This window comes from Corvus moneduloides, chromosome 2, assembly GCF_009650955.1.
Source record: "Corvus moneduloides isolate bCorMon1 chromosome 2, bCorMon1.pri, whole genome shotgun sequence".
NCBI lineage: Eukaryota > Metazoa > Chordata > Aves > Passeriformes > Corvidae > Corvus > Corvus moneduloides.
Genome location: NC_045477.1, coordinates 48,302,585 through 48,315,894, shown reverse-complemented (window position 1 = coordinate 48,315,894; position 13,310 = coordinate 48,302,585). Strand labels below are relative to the sequence as shown.

Below are 13,310 nucleotides of genomic sequence, written 5' to 3'. Positions count from 1 at the left end.
CCCTTTTGTGTCCATGCTTTGTGTGGGATTGGGTTGTGGGGGAAAAAGCTTCAGAACAGAAACCAGCAACTGGGTTACAACATAGGTTCAGTAGACATGAGGAAAAATTGAAAGGCAGTGGATAAGCTAAAACATGGCATTTCTTAATTTTGTAAATAGCTACATGTAATTGTAGGGATTACTACATGTAATTTTCGACATTGGCTTTTTATTGCAACAATTGCAGCAACTACGTCATTAATAAAATCCTTATTGCTTGTGAGGTTGAGAAGGAGCTGGCAATACTGGCTGAGCTACAAGACAGCTTAGACACAGCCGAAAACTTATTATCCTATAGGGGAAAATAAGTCTGCTTGATTTTTTTTCTGGTGAACAAAGTAATGAGTGAGGATTTGAGTCCAGCCAGATTTCCTCCACTGCAAATTTTTTCCAATGCTGGCAGCCCCTCATTGGCCTGCCTGCCTGGGTTTCCCTGCAAAGCGTTCACTCTTGTGTGTTGTGTTGGTAATCTTTCAGGCTTTCTGAACAACAGACAAAAGAAGGGAAATACACGTTTTATTCAAAACCCAGTGTGGAATTTCTTGGGACAGAGCAAGGTGTGCAGAAACATAAGCATTTTTCATGTTTGAGGTTGTCAGAATCTGTTGTAGGGAAAAAGGTTGGATATGAATACAAGAGTCTGATGTTTCCCCATCAGGACTGCCCCTCCATCCTCCGTCATGGATTCAGAAGTTCCAACACCAAATGTTAGGCAGGAGCAAGAAGTAAGTGAAAGAGGATGCATCTTCGAAGGACAAAGCAACGCAGAGAGAGCTTCGCTTGTTGGCAAAAGCCTGAGTAAGCAGGTGGGGCTGGCAGCGTGCCCTCAAGGTTAATGCAGTCGGTCACCAAGCTGGAGGGGAAGGCAAAGCCCTCCCTTCTGCCAGGCCTCTCAAGAAAGGTGCTCTGAGCAGGCTTCTGGCTGCTGCCTCTCATTTCACCTTGGGTGCTGGGAGAAAGAAATGGTAGCTAGGACTGAGACAATGCAAGGCTAAAAAAAGCCAACCAAAAAATCAATGTTTATAGTATTGATGTCATTTAGAGCCATGTTGGTTTCTTTCTTTGGTGAGCTCCAAGTGGCAGGAGGGCCAGTGTTTCCTTTCTTCTGCAGATGAGCTGCCCTGGTAGGCTCAGAGGCTGCTGTCTGCCCACCCAGCCACCCCAGCTGCCTGCTGTGCTGGCTGGGATTTTATGGTGCCTCTGAGGCTATTCCTGGATGTCAAGTCTATATTAGAGAAATACTGACAAATTTTTTTAGTGCTAATGCAGGAGCGGTCTAGCTGAGCAGAAACAGTGATATTGTTAATTTTCCAGGCTGTTGCTATCTTACTCTCAGCCGTCCCTAGACATCGTCACCATTTTATGTTTCCTCTCTAATGGCATGAGCCAGGATGTCATAATACTCAAAATCAAATGTACCAGAAAATATAATAAATTAGAGTTGGGCTAGCAGAGTAATTGAAGAATAAACTGAATTTAAACTAAACAGGATTATGTTATGAACTGATTGCTATTCACAAAATGCGCCAGAGAAGTGTGACTTCATGTAGATTTACTATTGATGGCAGCATTTCCTAGATGACTATTGGCAATAAAGAAATGAAAATGATGTGAACTTTTGAGTTAGTACCAGAACATAATATTGCAATAAAGGAAAAGTACTGTTCTTGTTACACTGCAAAGTGATTCCGGAAGAAAAATTTTCTTGTGTTTTATTTATTTATTTATTCAAGATGTTTACATGTATTTAGAAATCCTTGAGTTTATAAAAAGGGAATGCAGGCCTTGGCATGGAAAGAACTAAATCTTCCCTCAACTCTTAATGTAATTCTTTTGTAAGAAACTACTTAGGAAATGTAGTGGTATAGTGGGTTCCTGTCAGTTCAGAAAATTGAGTTTAAGGACATTTGATGTCCTTGAGGAATTTTGAAGTTGTTTGCTGGGACAATTTTACAGCAGATACTCTGTGTATTTTTCTTTGAATAGAATTTTCTATTTTTTATTTCATTAAAACCAGGTAATACATAAGACATTTTAAAAATAACCCTCCAGCTATGATGCTAGTAGAGATGTAGGGAGATGGCATAAGATATGGATTTGTGAGCTACAAGTTACCTGAGCTGAGCCCTGTGTTGTTCTGTTCTCTTGAAGTGTGAAATGAGGTAGTGCTAGTGAAAGGCACCCTGAAGGTTGCTCATAACACTAGAAGCCATGGGAAAGCCTGTGGAAATGGAAGCAGTCAGCAGCAGGTACTTGCTAAAAGATAACAAGTGTTGTCTGAGCTGCAGGGTTGAGAAATCTGCGTGGGTTGTACGAGAGTAGGCCCTGTGCTGAAGCTGGCCTGTTGATGTTAAGTAGTCAAATTGCTGGTGTGCAGAGAAACTTAAAAACTGGACAATACTTTATTTTATATTTATTCTAATTTTGAGTATGCAAAAGAAATTTTGTAAGGATGAGATTTTTGGTGGCAGTGATCCAAGCTCAAGGCAAGGCTCTGCCACTTTCAAAATTATGTGCTACAGTGGAATACCAGCAAACAGAATGGCTGTTCAGTGGTAGAAATCAAACAAGCCTTTGGTGGCAGTGGGGACAGAAGGGAAAAGAGCAATATTGCTGCACCAAAAAAAAGAATTTTGTAATAATAAGCAATATGGTTTGTTAATAATTGAATGCTTTTAAGTTTAAAGGTTTGAGTTTCATTTAAACATGAAATGGTATTGTTTATTTTCATTATTCTTATAAAATTTAAGTAAGGTTCTTTACCAGGAATGGTAATGAAATCCATTTGATTTTTAAACTAATACTACAGAATAGTAAAAAAAGGCAGCTCTTGTGAGTTAAGTGCTTGAATATATACAGTAAGGTTTAGCATTATTAAACTAATTCAAAGTGCTGTTAAATCCCTTGATTTAAATTACTTCACTGTGCCATGACCTGATGGAATAAGTAATTAATCTAGAAGATGCAATTAATATACTACTTATATCCCTCATGTAGCACTTAAAATGAATTCTTTTTCTGTGTGTATTTTGATCACTTAATAACTTATCTCCTCATATCCTGTAGAAGTAGACTTGAGGGATCACCCCAGGAGGGAGGATGGCCATCTACTGCCTGTCCTTCTGGGCTGACTGGGGAGATAGTGAGGGCTAGTTTCATAAACAAGCTGCAGACCACCTTGGCTCTCTCTTCAAACTTGTGTAGAAGAGAACTTGGGACAATGCTGTTATAAGGGAAAAAATGATCTTCCTAACAGTAGGGGGGAAATAGGCAGCATTTAACCCACTTAAAAAGAAACAAGCAGTACTGGAATTCCTACAGGAAAGTTTTGAGGAAAGTAGTCTTCAAGATCTGATATTTCTGCTTGCTGCAATGGGAAGTTCTGATATTTTGTTAAAAATTAAGAGCTCTTCTGTGCTAGTGAGGACTCCCTGTTACTTTCCATCTGTCCTGCATCCCAGGTGACTTTTGGTGAATTAAAAAACACTGCTTATCTTTGAAGAGCTTTCCCCAGTGGAGCACAACACTTGTACCAAGTATTGTATGATAAAAGTTTTTTTCTAGCTGTGGTTATCTTTCCTAATGCTTCTTACCTCGTTAACTTAGCACATGGAATCTGTGCTATAGGTGGGCTCTTACTGCGGGTAAGACCACTGGAGAAACTTTGAGTACAGTTGTTAGGGAGAAATACGATGGGTAAGTGGAGTTCTTTCAGAGACTTGTGAAGCATGATTTTCTTTCAAAATACATTTGTGGCATGGAAGAAGGTAACTATTTCTGATAAAGTTCGTTTCAGTAGTAAACATTAGAAACAACTCAGTTTGAGCAGTCCAGATTGTTTTGGAAGCTGCAGGCAGTTGACTGATATTTTAAAGTTTAAGCAGTATAATTTCTTTAACATTTAGAAGCAGAAAATCTAAACCATTTTCACAGGGTGAATGCATCCTGGAAACATGCGGCAGTTACCATGATTAACCATTGGAAAACAATGCTGTGCTCTATCCTGTTGTAATGTGCCTAAAAGTCCTTTGAGGATCAAAGGGAGTAATAACAAAGAACTCAAAGGTTCTGTTGCTGGGGTATGGGGCACAGGCACCTAGGACCTGTCAGTTTCTGATGTGAATGCTTTCAGTTAACACATGAAAGCTGAAAGGACTTTAAAAAGAAAAAAGTTTAGAAAGAAATACTAGAGGATGCTTTATGGTATTTACTCAAGAACTCTTCTTTCCTCATCTGATTGGTAGAGCATGAAACCATGGTGCATAAAAATGATGGGAGTTTTCATAATTTAAAAAAAGTTTATATATCTGGTGGCATCACTGATGGGCAGCTAATCCAGCTAGGTATGCCTGGTAATGCTTTGCTACAGACTGGGTAAATACAGTAAACACCTAATGATGGGAAACCCTCAGGAACAGTAAACGTGACCAGCTAATACCACTGGGTAAAGATTTCACTGTTGGATGCAGAGCTGCAGAAATGTGTATTAAATGTGTATATGTGAACTAATTGCTTCAGGTAGTTACATTGTGCCCTGATGCTGTTGGGATCAGCATTTAATGCTACAATTCCTATTGAGGAATGCTTTTCCTGTATTAAGTGGGCAGGGAGATAATGTTATGTAAAGTCATTGATGTCCTTGCATGGCGGCTGATAAGGGGGAACAGGTGGGATGGGAGATCTGAGGCTGATGTGCAGGGCAGCCACATCCATGCTTGTACACCCTGCTGCTGCAGTGGTGTTAGACTGCTGAGGATCATTGTACGGTATGTTGTTGAATACTGTAAGGAAAGACTTTTAAAAGTCTGGCAATCAGCTTTGCCATGGAGATTTTTATGCCTGAAGAATCTCTTCAGTCTATTATTTTAAATTATGTATGTCCCAGAGCAAGTATAAATCATAGAATCAAAAAATACCAGGGTGGAAGGGACCTCAAGGATCATCTGGTCCAACCTTTTGACAAAAGCACAGCCTAGACAAGATCATGCAGCACCCTCACCAGATGCATCTTGAAAGTGTCCAGCATTTGGGAATCCACCACTTCCTGGGGAGGTTATTCCAATGGCTGCTTGTTCTCATTGTGAAAAATGTTCCTTTTGTGTCCAATCAGAATCTCCCCAGGAGTAACTTGTACCCCTTACACCTGGTATTTTCCTTGCGTCTCCTTGTAAAATAGGAGTCCCCAGCTTCTTTGTAGGCACCCTTTAAATACGGGAACATGTTGATAAAGTCTCCCCTAAGCCTTTTCTCAAGGCTACACAAACCCAGTTCTCTCAGCGTCTCCTCATATGGCAGAATTTCCAGTCCTTTGATCATCTTTCCCCTCTCTGGGCCTTCTCCAATTTCTCCACATCTCTTTTGAACACTTTAGGTGTGTCCATTAGATAGGGACGTGAACAGCTCATAAATTCAGATGTTGCTCTGTTTCATGTTCAGTCAAATAGACTTTGATGGTTTTAATGTAGCAGCACAAAGGCATTTTGAGTTTTGTGAATGCAAAAAGGACTATTAATTCCAGCTTTATCCCTGAAAAGTTCAATGAAAAAACCCTTTCATATGTTTTGGTACGTCCTTTTCCTACCTTAGTAAGAACTGCTTCTCTTTAGCCGTTATAAAGGATGTAGTAGCTGAAAGGATGCTTTTTTCATGTTAAAGAAAAGAAAGAAAGTGAGAAACTGCAAAATGAGTTTAGAAGATTGTCAGCAGAAATATTTCATGGGGCTTACAGAGGATCCCTTTGTGTGAAAGTGGGAGAACTACAGATGTAAACTAAGTCCCTAAATGAGGCAATAGTTTGTTTGAAGTGGCATACCAGTAAAATTGGAATTTTTTTTCCTCTCGGCTCTTCCACCTGTCTGAAGAGGGCATGGAAAAAGCCCATCAGAAAAGTTCATAAAAGTTAAAACCTTTATGACTGTCAGTGATTTAGAGATTATTGGGTAAAGGCATTAAATAAGTGGAGTGTACAGTGACTGTATCATGGGCTGTATGTTGTTCTGTTACACCTTACCTTTAAGGTGTCGTGAGTTGAAAATGTGTTTCTTCATATTTATGCACACCATAGACCAGCACAATTGCTCAGCTAAATAAACAGGACATTTTCAATTATAAAGTGCCATTACCTTTGTGTGTTCTTGTCATTTATGAAATCAGTGGGTGGTTAATTAAATTGCTCCTTTGGACTCTCCTGAAGGCTGTGTATTAATTATGTTTTAGTGGTGGTGTGCACATTTCTCAACTTGTTAATGAGGGTAAAAGTTGTTTACCTCTTCCTTTGGAAATACTTTTTTTTTTTAGATTACTGTAATATGGGGGTTTGTGGTAAATTTTTCTTTATTTCTTTCGTATTAGATCTCATTATTCAGCTGCTCTTTGCAATCATGTGGCATGCTTAGTTTAAATGAAATCTTAAAATGTTAAATTTCATGTTGCAAACTATTACTAAAACTGCAGAGTCTGTGTGTTAAACCCCATGTTGTTGGAGGGAATAGGTTCATCACTCAGGAGAACAGGCTTCCTTCAGCCACTCAGATCTTTTGAAGACATGGCTTCTGAAGGCAATTCTGGAACTCACATCCAGAATTCTTGTTCAGCCTGTTGGCTGAGCAGGCAGATTTCAGCTGTCCTCTTCTGCTTTCATCAGTAGTAGGAGCAGTGCTGATGGTTGCGAGTTTGGAGGGAGGCGTGTGGCAGCAGGGCTGGGCTGGGGAGCAGCTTTTGTGTGGCATGGTGAGGGCTGTGCTTACACCCCCTTCCTCTGCTGTGTGGTGTTTCACCACGCTGTTTCATGCAGCTGAGATCCTCATGGTAAAAATCGTGGTATCTTAGCAAATGCCGTTTCCAGCTATGACTTTATTTTAATTAATGTCACATGTGCTGAAGGAGCCCCACGTAGGTGTAGTATTGGTGTGCTCACAGGGGAATACAGTAGCTGAGATTGGTTTGCGTTGGTTCTTCAGCTGAAATGGTGCATTACAAGTAGATGTAAAAACCCAAAGAAAATGCCCCTAGCCTGACATTGTCATTTTAGTGCTGTTGGAAGTGTCTCTAGCAGAAGTCAAAAGTTTTCTTAGTGCTATGTCTTCGAGATACAATCACTGGTTTTATCTCATGGGAAGGAGCAGAATGGGCCTCACTTCTGACTGGACAATTTATTTAACTGTTCTGATGGTCTCACCAGGAGTGATGTCTCATCTAAGCCATGCAGCTCTTCTGTGAACCAGAACGACATCAGTCCTTTTCATTATGCTGTTTATCCAATCCTGTTTGTTTAAAGCCGTGCCAAACCAAGAAGCAGCAAAAAGACAGTTTTGCTGCTTTTTCATATGGATGATTTACTTTGCAGTCATGTTTTCTCAAGTGGAGAGTATTATAAAGGCCACCCTGAAGTCTTCTGAAGCATCCACTGAGGCCTCAAACTGAACCCTTTGCTGCTGGAGAACACTCTTGTACAGCTCATTTATCATGGTGTTTGTAGATTTGGGGGTTTTTTTCATGCACTTCATGGAGCTAAGAGAAGGAAGAGGATGGTCTTGAGGGATATAGTGGTTATCATATTTAGCTGGTTGTCGGCTCTCCTGTATGTAATTTGTATTATGTCCAGTATAAGGGAAAAATAATACTAAAGTATTCAATTTGCAAGAGGAGTTACTAGACTTTATAAAAGCTGCTGTGGAAGATAGTTTGTGTGTCTGCAAATAAGCACAATTTTGTAGTATTCAAAAAGCCAGGAACTTAATTTGAAAGCAAATCATAACAATTTTTTCCCCTCCTTTTCTAATTGACAAAAGTAAAGCCATTTCAGGATGTAAAATGGACTTTCTGCGTTGAAGACACCTCTAGTATTGAGATACTGAATTATAAAACTATACAGAAGTAGAGACTTTTTCAGGAAGTATGTGCAATTTTGAGAACAGTTTCAATGTCTCACTTCAACTTTCTTCTTCAAAAAAGCGGAATTTTCTTAAACAGAGGAGTGGAAGAAAGAAAAAGGATGTTACATAATCCAATTTGTTGTTTTTCTTGCAAACATTGTGTTGCTTTACATAGTATTTATAGCATATAGCAGGACAGGGACTCAAAATGTCGTGTCTGTGTTGTAAAGCCACCGTACGCACGGAGTTACTGTGAGGATTCCTGCGCGGGTCATCCCCGCACACGCTCACCGGGTGCGCTTACAAAACTCTGATGTGCTGCATGGAGTAGCAACGTCTCATTATGCATTCATGAGAAATTGCTGGGGACATTTTAGCCCGCAGTTAATTTTAATGTTAAGTTTGGGTTTTGAGAAGGACACAGTGTAAGAGAGTGCCTGCAGATCTTTTACACTGACTCCTGCTCCGGTTATTCATTGCTGAGCCATAGCTGTTAGGGCTTCATATTCGTGTGAGGTTAGGTGATTAATTTACTGCTTTAAGGAAATCAAACCCCGAGAGCTGCTTAGTGGCTTTAGGAGGAACTGGTCCTGTTTTAATTACCCATTGGTGATTTAATTTGTGTATACCAGCATGTCGACAACCTTTTTCCTTGGCGTTCTTGTTGTCATGTGATATCCCCTCCTCCAGGAGACCAACAGTATGTTCTTCTTTTCCTGTTGGGCAGGTGTTCTGTGCTCCCTCCTCGCCTCTGCTGGGATGGAAGGCTAAGAAATGTAGACTAGAAAGGTGATGAAGGGAAGGGGCTATCATGCTCTGTGTTGCAGGTTTTGTAACAGATCCTGGGTGCCGGCTGCCAAGGAATCATACCAGGGTGTTTCCAGGGCTCTGCTCGGCATTTTAACGATGCTCCTCTTCAGAGGCTGGGCACTGAGTCCTTAACTGCAGGTTAGACCCTGTGATGAGAATTAAAAACAAGAAATGAGGGGTATGCTTTTGATTCAGCTTGTTTCAAATGCATAGGCTATTCAAACATGAAGTGTAATGTGAGTCTCTTTTAAATTAGCTGGTTTGTGCTTTTTGTTTTTGTTTATTTCTTTTTCCTAAGCTTTTTCCCAAATTATATGGTTCTCTGGTATTTTTTATTTTTTTTAACAGGCTGATGCTTTGCGAAATGTTGTGGTCAGGAATCTAGATTTCACTTGACTAAATACAAAGGCTGTTTCTGGTGATTTGTATGTATGTATGTGAATTTTTAAAGATTAAAAGAAATTTAGCTTTGCACAGTTGTAAAATTCAATTTTAAAAAACATTTCATGAATTACGTGAGATAATCTTACAGAGTATCTTTGTTGTCAGGAGGTGAGAAGAAGTGAAATAAAATGAAACATTTATGCAGATACAAGCAGAGGTCTGTGTACCTTCTGCGTGAAATTAAACCAACGTCCTCCTTTCTCATGGCTATTTGTATTATTTATAATTGCATGAGATGTGTATCAAGAGGGTGGCTGGGGAATAAGCTCTTAAATGTGAAAGCTCTTTGGTCTCCTAGGATACGCGTGTAGTAGTAGTTGTACAGTTATCCATAAGGTTTTCCAATGGGCATCCTAGAAACCCTGGTAAACTTCCAGGTAGCCTTTATTAACCACCTCGCAAAAAAAAAAGGTTGCTCATTTCGCTGGGTGCTGTGCAGAGCATGCAAACTTTAAGTAACACAAGTCCTTTGATTAAGACTTATTTAAAAATTGGGAAGGGGTGATATGCTTCTGAAAAACAGAACAAGAAACTGAAGATCATTCAGGCATTTGTTCCTTCTATTTTTAATAAATCTGTTTGCCTTCAGGATTTGTTGATGTGTAGGAATTTTGAAATAACTGCACTTAATGTTTCCAAGTAGAAATGTTTGTCCCAAAGAATAATTCCCATTTTGCTGTTTTTCCAGGATTTGAGGAGGGGAAGGAAGGGGAGAGAGAAATGGGAGATCAAGTGAGGCATCAGGTCTGGCTGTCAGGAGTTGTTTCTTTTAATTGCAGATTGGAAGTTGTTGGCAAGGTTCAGTGGTTTTTTTGGTATATTTTCTTACCCTAAACATACTGTGTATCAATGCTAACAATAATTATTTGGGATAAGGTTTTATAGCTACTTCATGGCATGCTTTGGCCCCCAGTTTTCCACTAGTTAGGAATCTCTAAGCCAAAGCACCCCCTTGGTTGCATTTGCAAGTTTGAAGGGAGTCAGGAGGCTAGTGGAAAACAGGGGTCTCCAACCACCAAGAACCTCAGCCGATGTGCTGTTCTCCAAATCCATCATCGAGAAAAAAAGCACACCTTTATTATATATGGGAAAGCTGCAGTGATTTATTTTCATGTACTCAGTGGAAAAAAAAGTCTTTGTAAACGCTTTCTGTTTTATATTCCACTTAGTAATAAGGGTTGGCTAAAGCAACAACACAACATGCTTTAACAGCAAAGTATCAGTTCAGAATTTAACTTTATTGAAACTTAATATTCAGTTAAACTGGTCTGTATGGACAAGCAGTAAATCTGAGTTCATATTTTTCTAGTCCTGAAGTTTACAAAGGGAAATGTATGCAAATTACTCCCTTTAGCCAAAGTATGGTATATTATTGCAGTAGCTTTCCAGTGTAACTTATTGGTTCTGTGAATAGTTTTGTCTTTCCTGTCTTAAAATTCTTCAGCTAGGATGGCCTTTTCATGACTCTGTCCTCCCTATATCTTTCATTTACAGTGTCAAGTTGCCTGGGATATTATTTATTGTTTCTGTATTCTCATCCTGTATGACTGATATTAAGAGGCAGTGTTGCTTGTAGCTGAGTCTCCTGCTTTTAAAGTTGTCTCCTTTGAATGAAACTCTCATCATGTTCTTGTCTGGACTTCAGGTTTTCAGATTGCACACAGAAAGGACGGGATAAGGGCTTTTAATTACCGTTTGCCCTTGTCTTGGTTCGTTAAATTGAAATTATTAGCTTTTTAACTCTGAAAATCAGTGAAAATCAAGGCTGTTTTCTTATTGCAGTATTAAACAGTTCTTCACTGAAGTGTGGAAAGTTGGGTTTCTGACCCAAATGTCTGTGTCTAGGTGGAAACTAGTAACTGTAGAGCAGACTATTGTTTGGGGTATTTTGTGGAGGTTCCCTCATGCTTCTCTGTATTAGAAGCTTGATGCAGAAGGGACCCTTCTCAGGATAATGTGCACTTGTTTTCTGGGTATTCCTTAGCTTTTTTTAGTGACTGCCAAATGAAGATGACTTATGGCATTGTCTGTTTGACCCACTTAGACCCCCTTCCTTTGAGTCACTGCACTGCTCTGAACTTGATGGTAAGTTTGAGTTACTTCTTTAAAGATCTGGGTTTTACGAACAGCCAGTTTGCAGGTGAACTTCCGAATAACTCCTTGATTCCCTGTTGCTGCTGATAGGAGAAAAAAAAGCTTGGAAGTATGCTATTTCCAAATAATCCGTTGCCTGAAGCTATCCTGGCCTTATGAACACAGATGCTGCTGCTGTCTCTGTATGAAGGGTAGGCAGGTGTCTACAGCCGCTCTGGTCCTTGTGTTGCATTTCTGCAGTCTTTGTGCACAGCACTGCTCCCTTTTCGTGGAAAAGAAATACATCCCATGGGAATGTGTGTCCTTATCTTGGAGACGCCATAATACTTTGGGGTCATTTTCACAGTTTCCAGTGCAGCAGGAGTGTTGTCTGGGGTGGTTTCTGGCTTTTGGACAATGTAGCAATTTAAAAAAAAAGTTTATAAAGTTAAAAAAAAATGTTTAAGTACCTGGCATAAAACATGTGAAAGTGTTTAGTCTGAGTTGGGAGTTAAAAAAAAGTATGGAAATAAAAGGCAGTTTGAATTTTTTATGTCTGTGAACCTAGCCTAACTAGTTGAGAAGTGCTTGGTTTGGGAAAATGAAGATTGTGGTTAGGGAGTGCAAAGAAGATGGGTACTCCAGAGGGCAAGTCGTCTGCCTCTTAAAGACCTTTTTCCAACAGCACTGCTAATGAAGTAGTATCCTTCAAAGCAAGACTGGTATTTTAAAAGCTATCTCTTAAGGGTTGAATATATAGAATAAATGAGGAAGTGAAAATTGTGTCATCCCCCACAGAATCTCAAATGCAAAATTTCAGCCTGCTGAGAAGAGATTGGACAGGGAGGAGGAGGAGAAGGTTGGCTCCTTCCCGATGTAGCATGTTTCTGTCAGCCTCTGTTGCTGCAATCTTTTCGACCGTGGATACAGAAAAGTGGTGCCTGAAGTTAGGAATCTGAACTGGTAGGACTCTTTAGCACACCACTCCTTTACCACTGTCTTCCCAAAATGTGGTGAATTGGAATTCCCTGGTGATGTGAGTAGATGTCTTATATATATTTTGCAAATTCATTATTAACTATCCTATGAACTGAAATGCATTTTTCTTTCCTAATGTCATGCCTTTGGTTTTTTTAACAATTTGGGTTTTGTTTGCTAGATGAGTGTAGCAGTTGGAGTCCGATGCCTCCTCACCCTAACAAGCTTCTGAGCTTTCACCCATTTTCTTGTAGCCTTCTGTGAGGACTTAGCTCTCTTTTATTGAGCAATTTTATTCTAGTTTATTTATTGATTTATAGTTCTATTAATTTATCTCTTCTGTATAATTTCTGCCTATGGCTGCCAGTTTGATGTTTTACATAGGTGCTTCCACTTACTTGTTTTCAGTGTCGGTTTTTTTTCTTTGATTTTAATTTTTACTACTCACTTAGAAGGTAATGATTTTAAATTTTTGCCTTTGTTTAGGAATGTTACCTTTTCTTAAAGAGAGCGAGACTACTGAGGAAAGTGGACAGAAATGCTGTAACAGCAGTTCTGCTCTTCCACATTATTCATTCTGCAAGAGGGAGTTAGGAGATTGCTGCTTAGTATTTAGCCCCTGTCACTCATGTGACGATACATACCAGGGCCTGTTGGCCTGCTGTGTTTGTGCTACTATGCGTCTTTGTTAACATTTCTCACTTGAATCTTAAAGGACTGTTTTTCAACAGTGTAACCACCGAAGTAGTTTCTTTCAGAGGACACGCTATAGCGGCCAAACTTTGCACCTCAGGCAGGTAAAGAGCTGCACCATAGAAGCTTCCCTATGTAATAGCTAGTGAAATTCTATATTTTAACATACGTGTGTGTGTGTGTGTGTATATATGTATATATATAACGTGCGATCAGGCAAGCTAATACAGAATGTGAAATAATGAGCTGGCAAACATGGTTAGGGGATAGAGAAGTGTTTTTGGAAAAAATGTTCATTCAACGACTGTTGTCTCTACTCTTTCTTCCTGGCCGTGTAATTACAAGGGCTGAAGTGGAGAATATATGATTCCTACAGCAGGACTAAAAACAAATGCAGGC

General features: G+C 39.6%; 1 protein-coding gene across 3 annotated transcripts in view; it reads left to right on the top strand.

Annotated features, from left to right (window-relative positions):
• LNX2 (ligand of numb-protein X 2) overlaps positions 1-13,310 on the top strand; it is a 59,530-nt gene that overhangs the window by 9,778 nt on the left and 36,442 nt on the right. The window contains exon 1 of one of the 3 annotated variants that reach the window (XM_032099497.1): positions 12,045-12,276. The exons of the other annotated variants lie outside the window; for them this stretch is intronic. The gene's annotated coding sequence lies outside the window, so the exon portion shown is untranslated. Of the gene's footprint in view, positions 1-12,044; positions 12,277-13,310 lie in introns of those variants that run through there. 3 annotated transcript variants of the gene reach the window in all.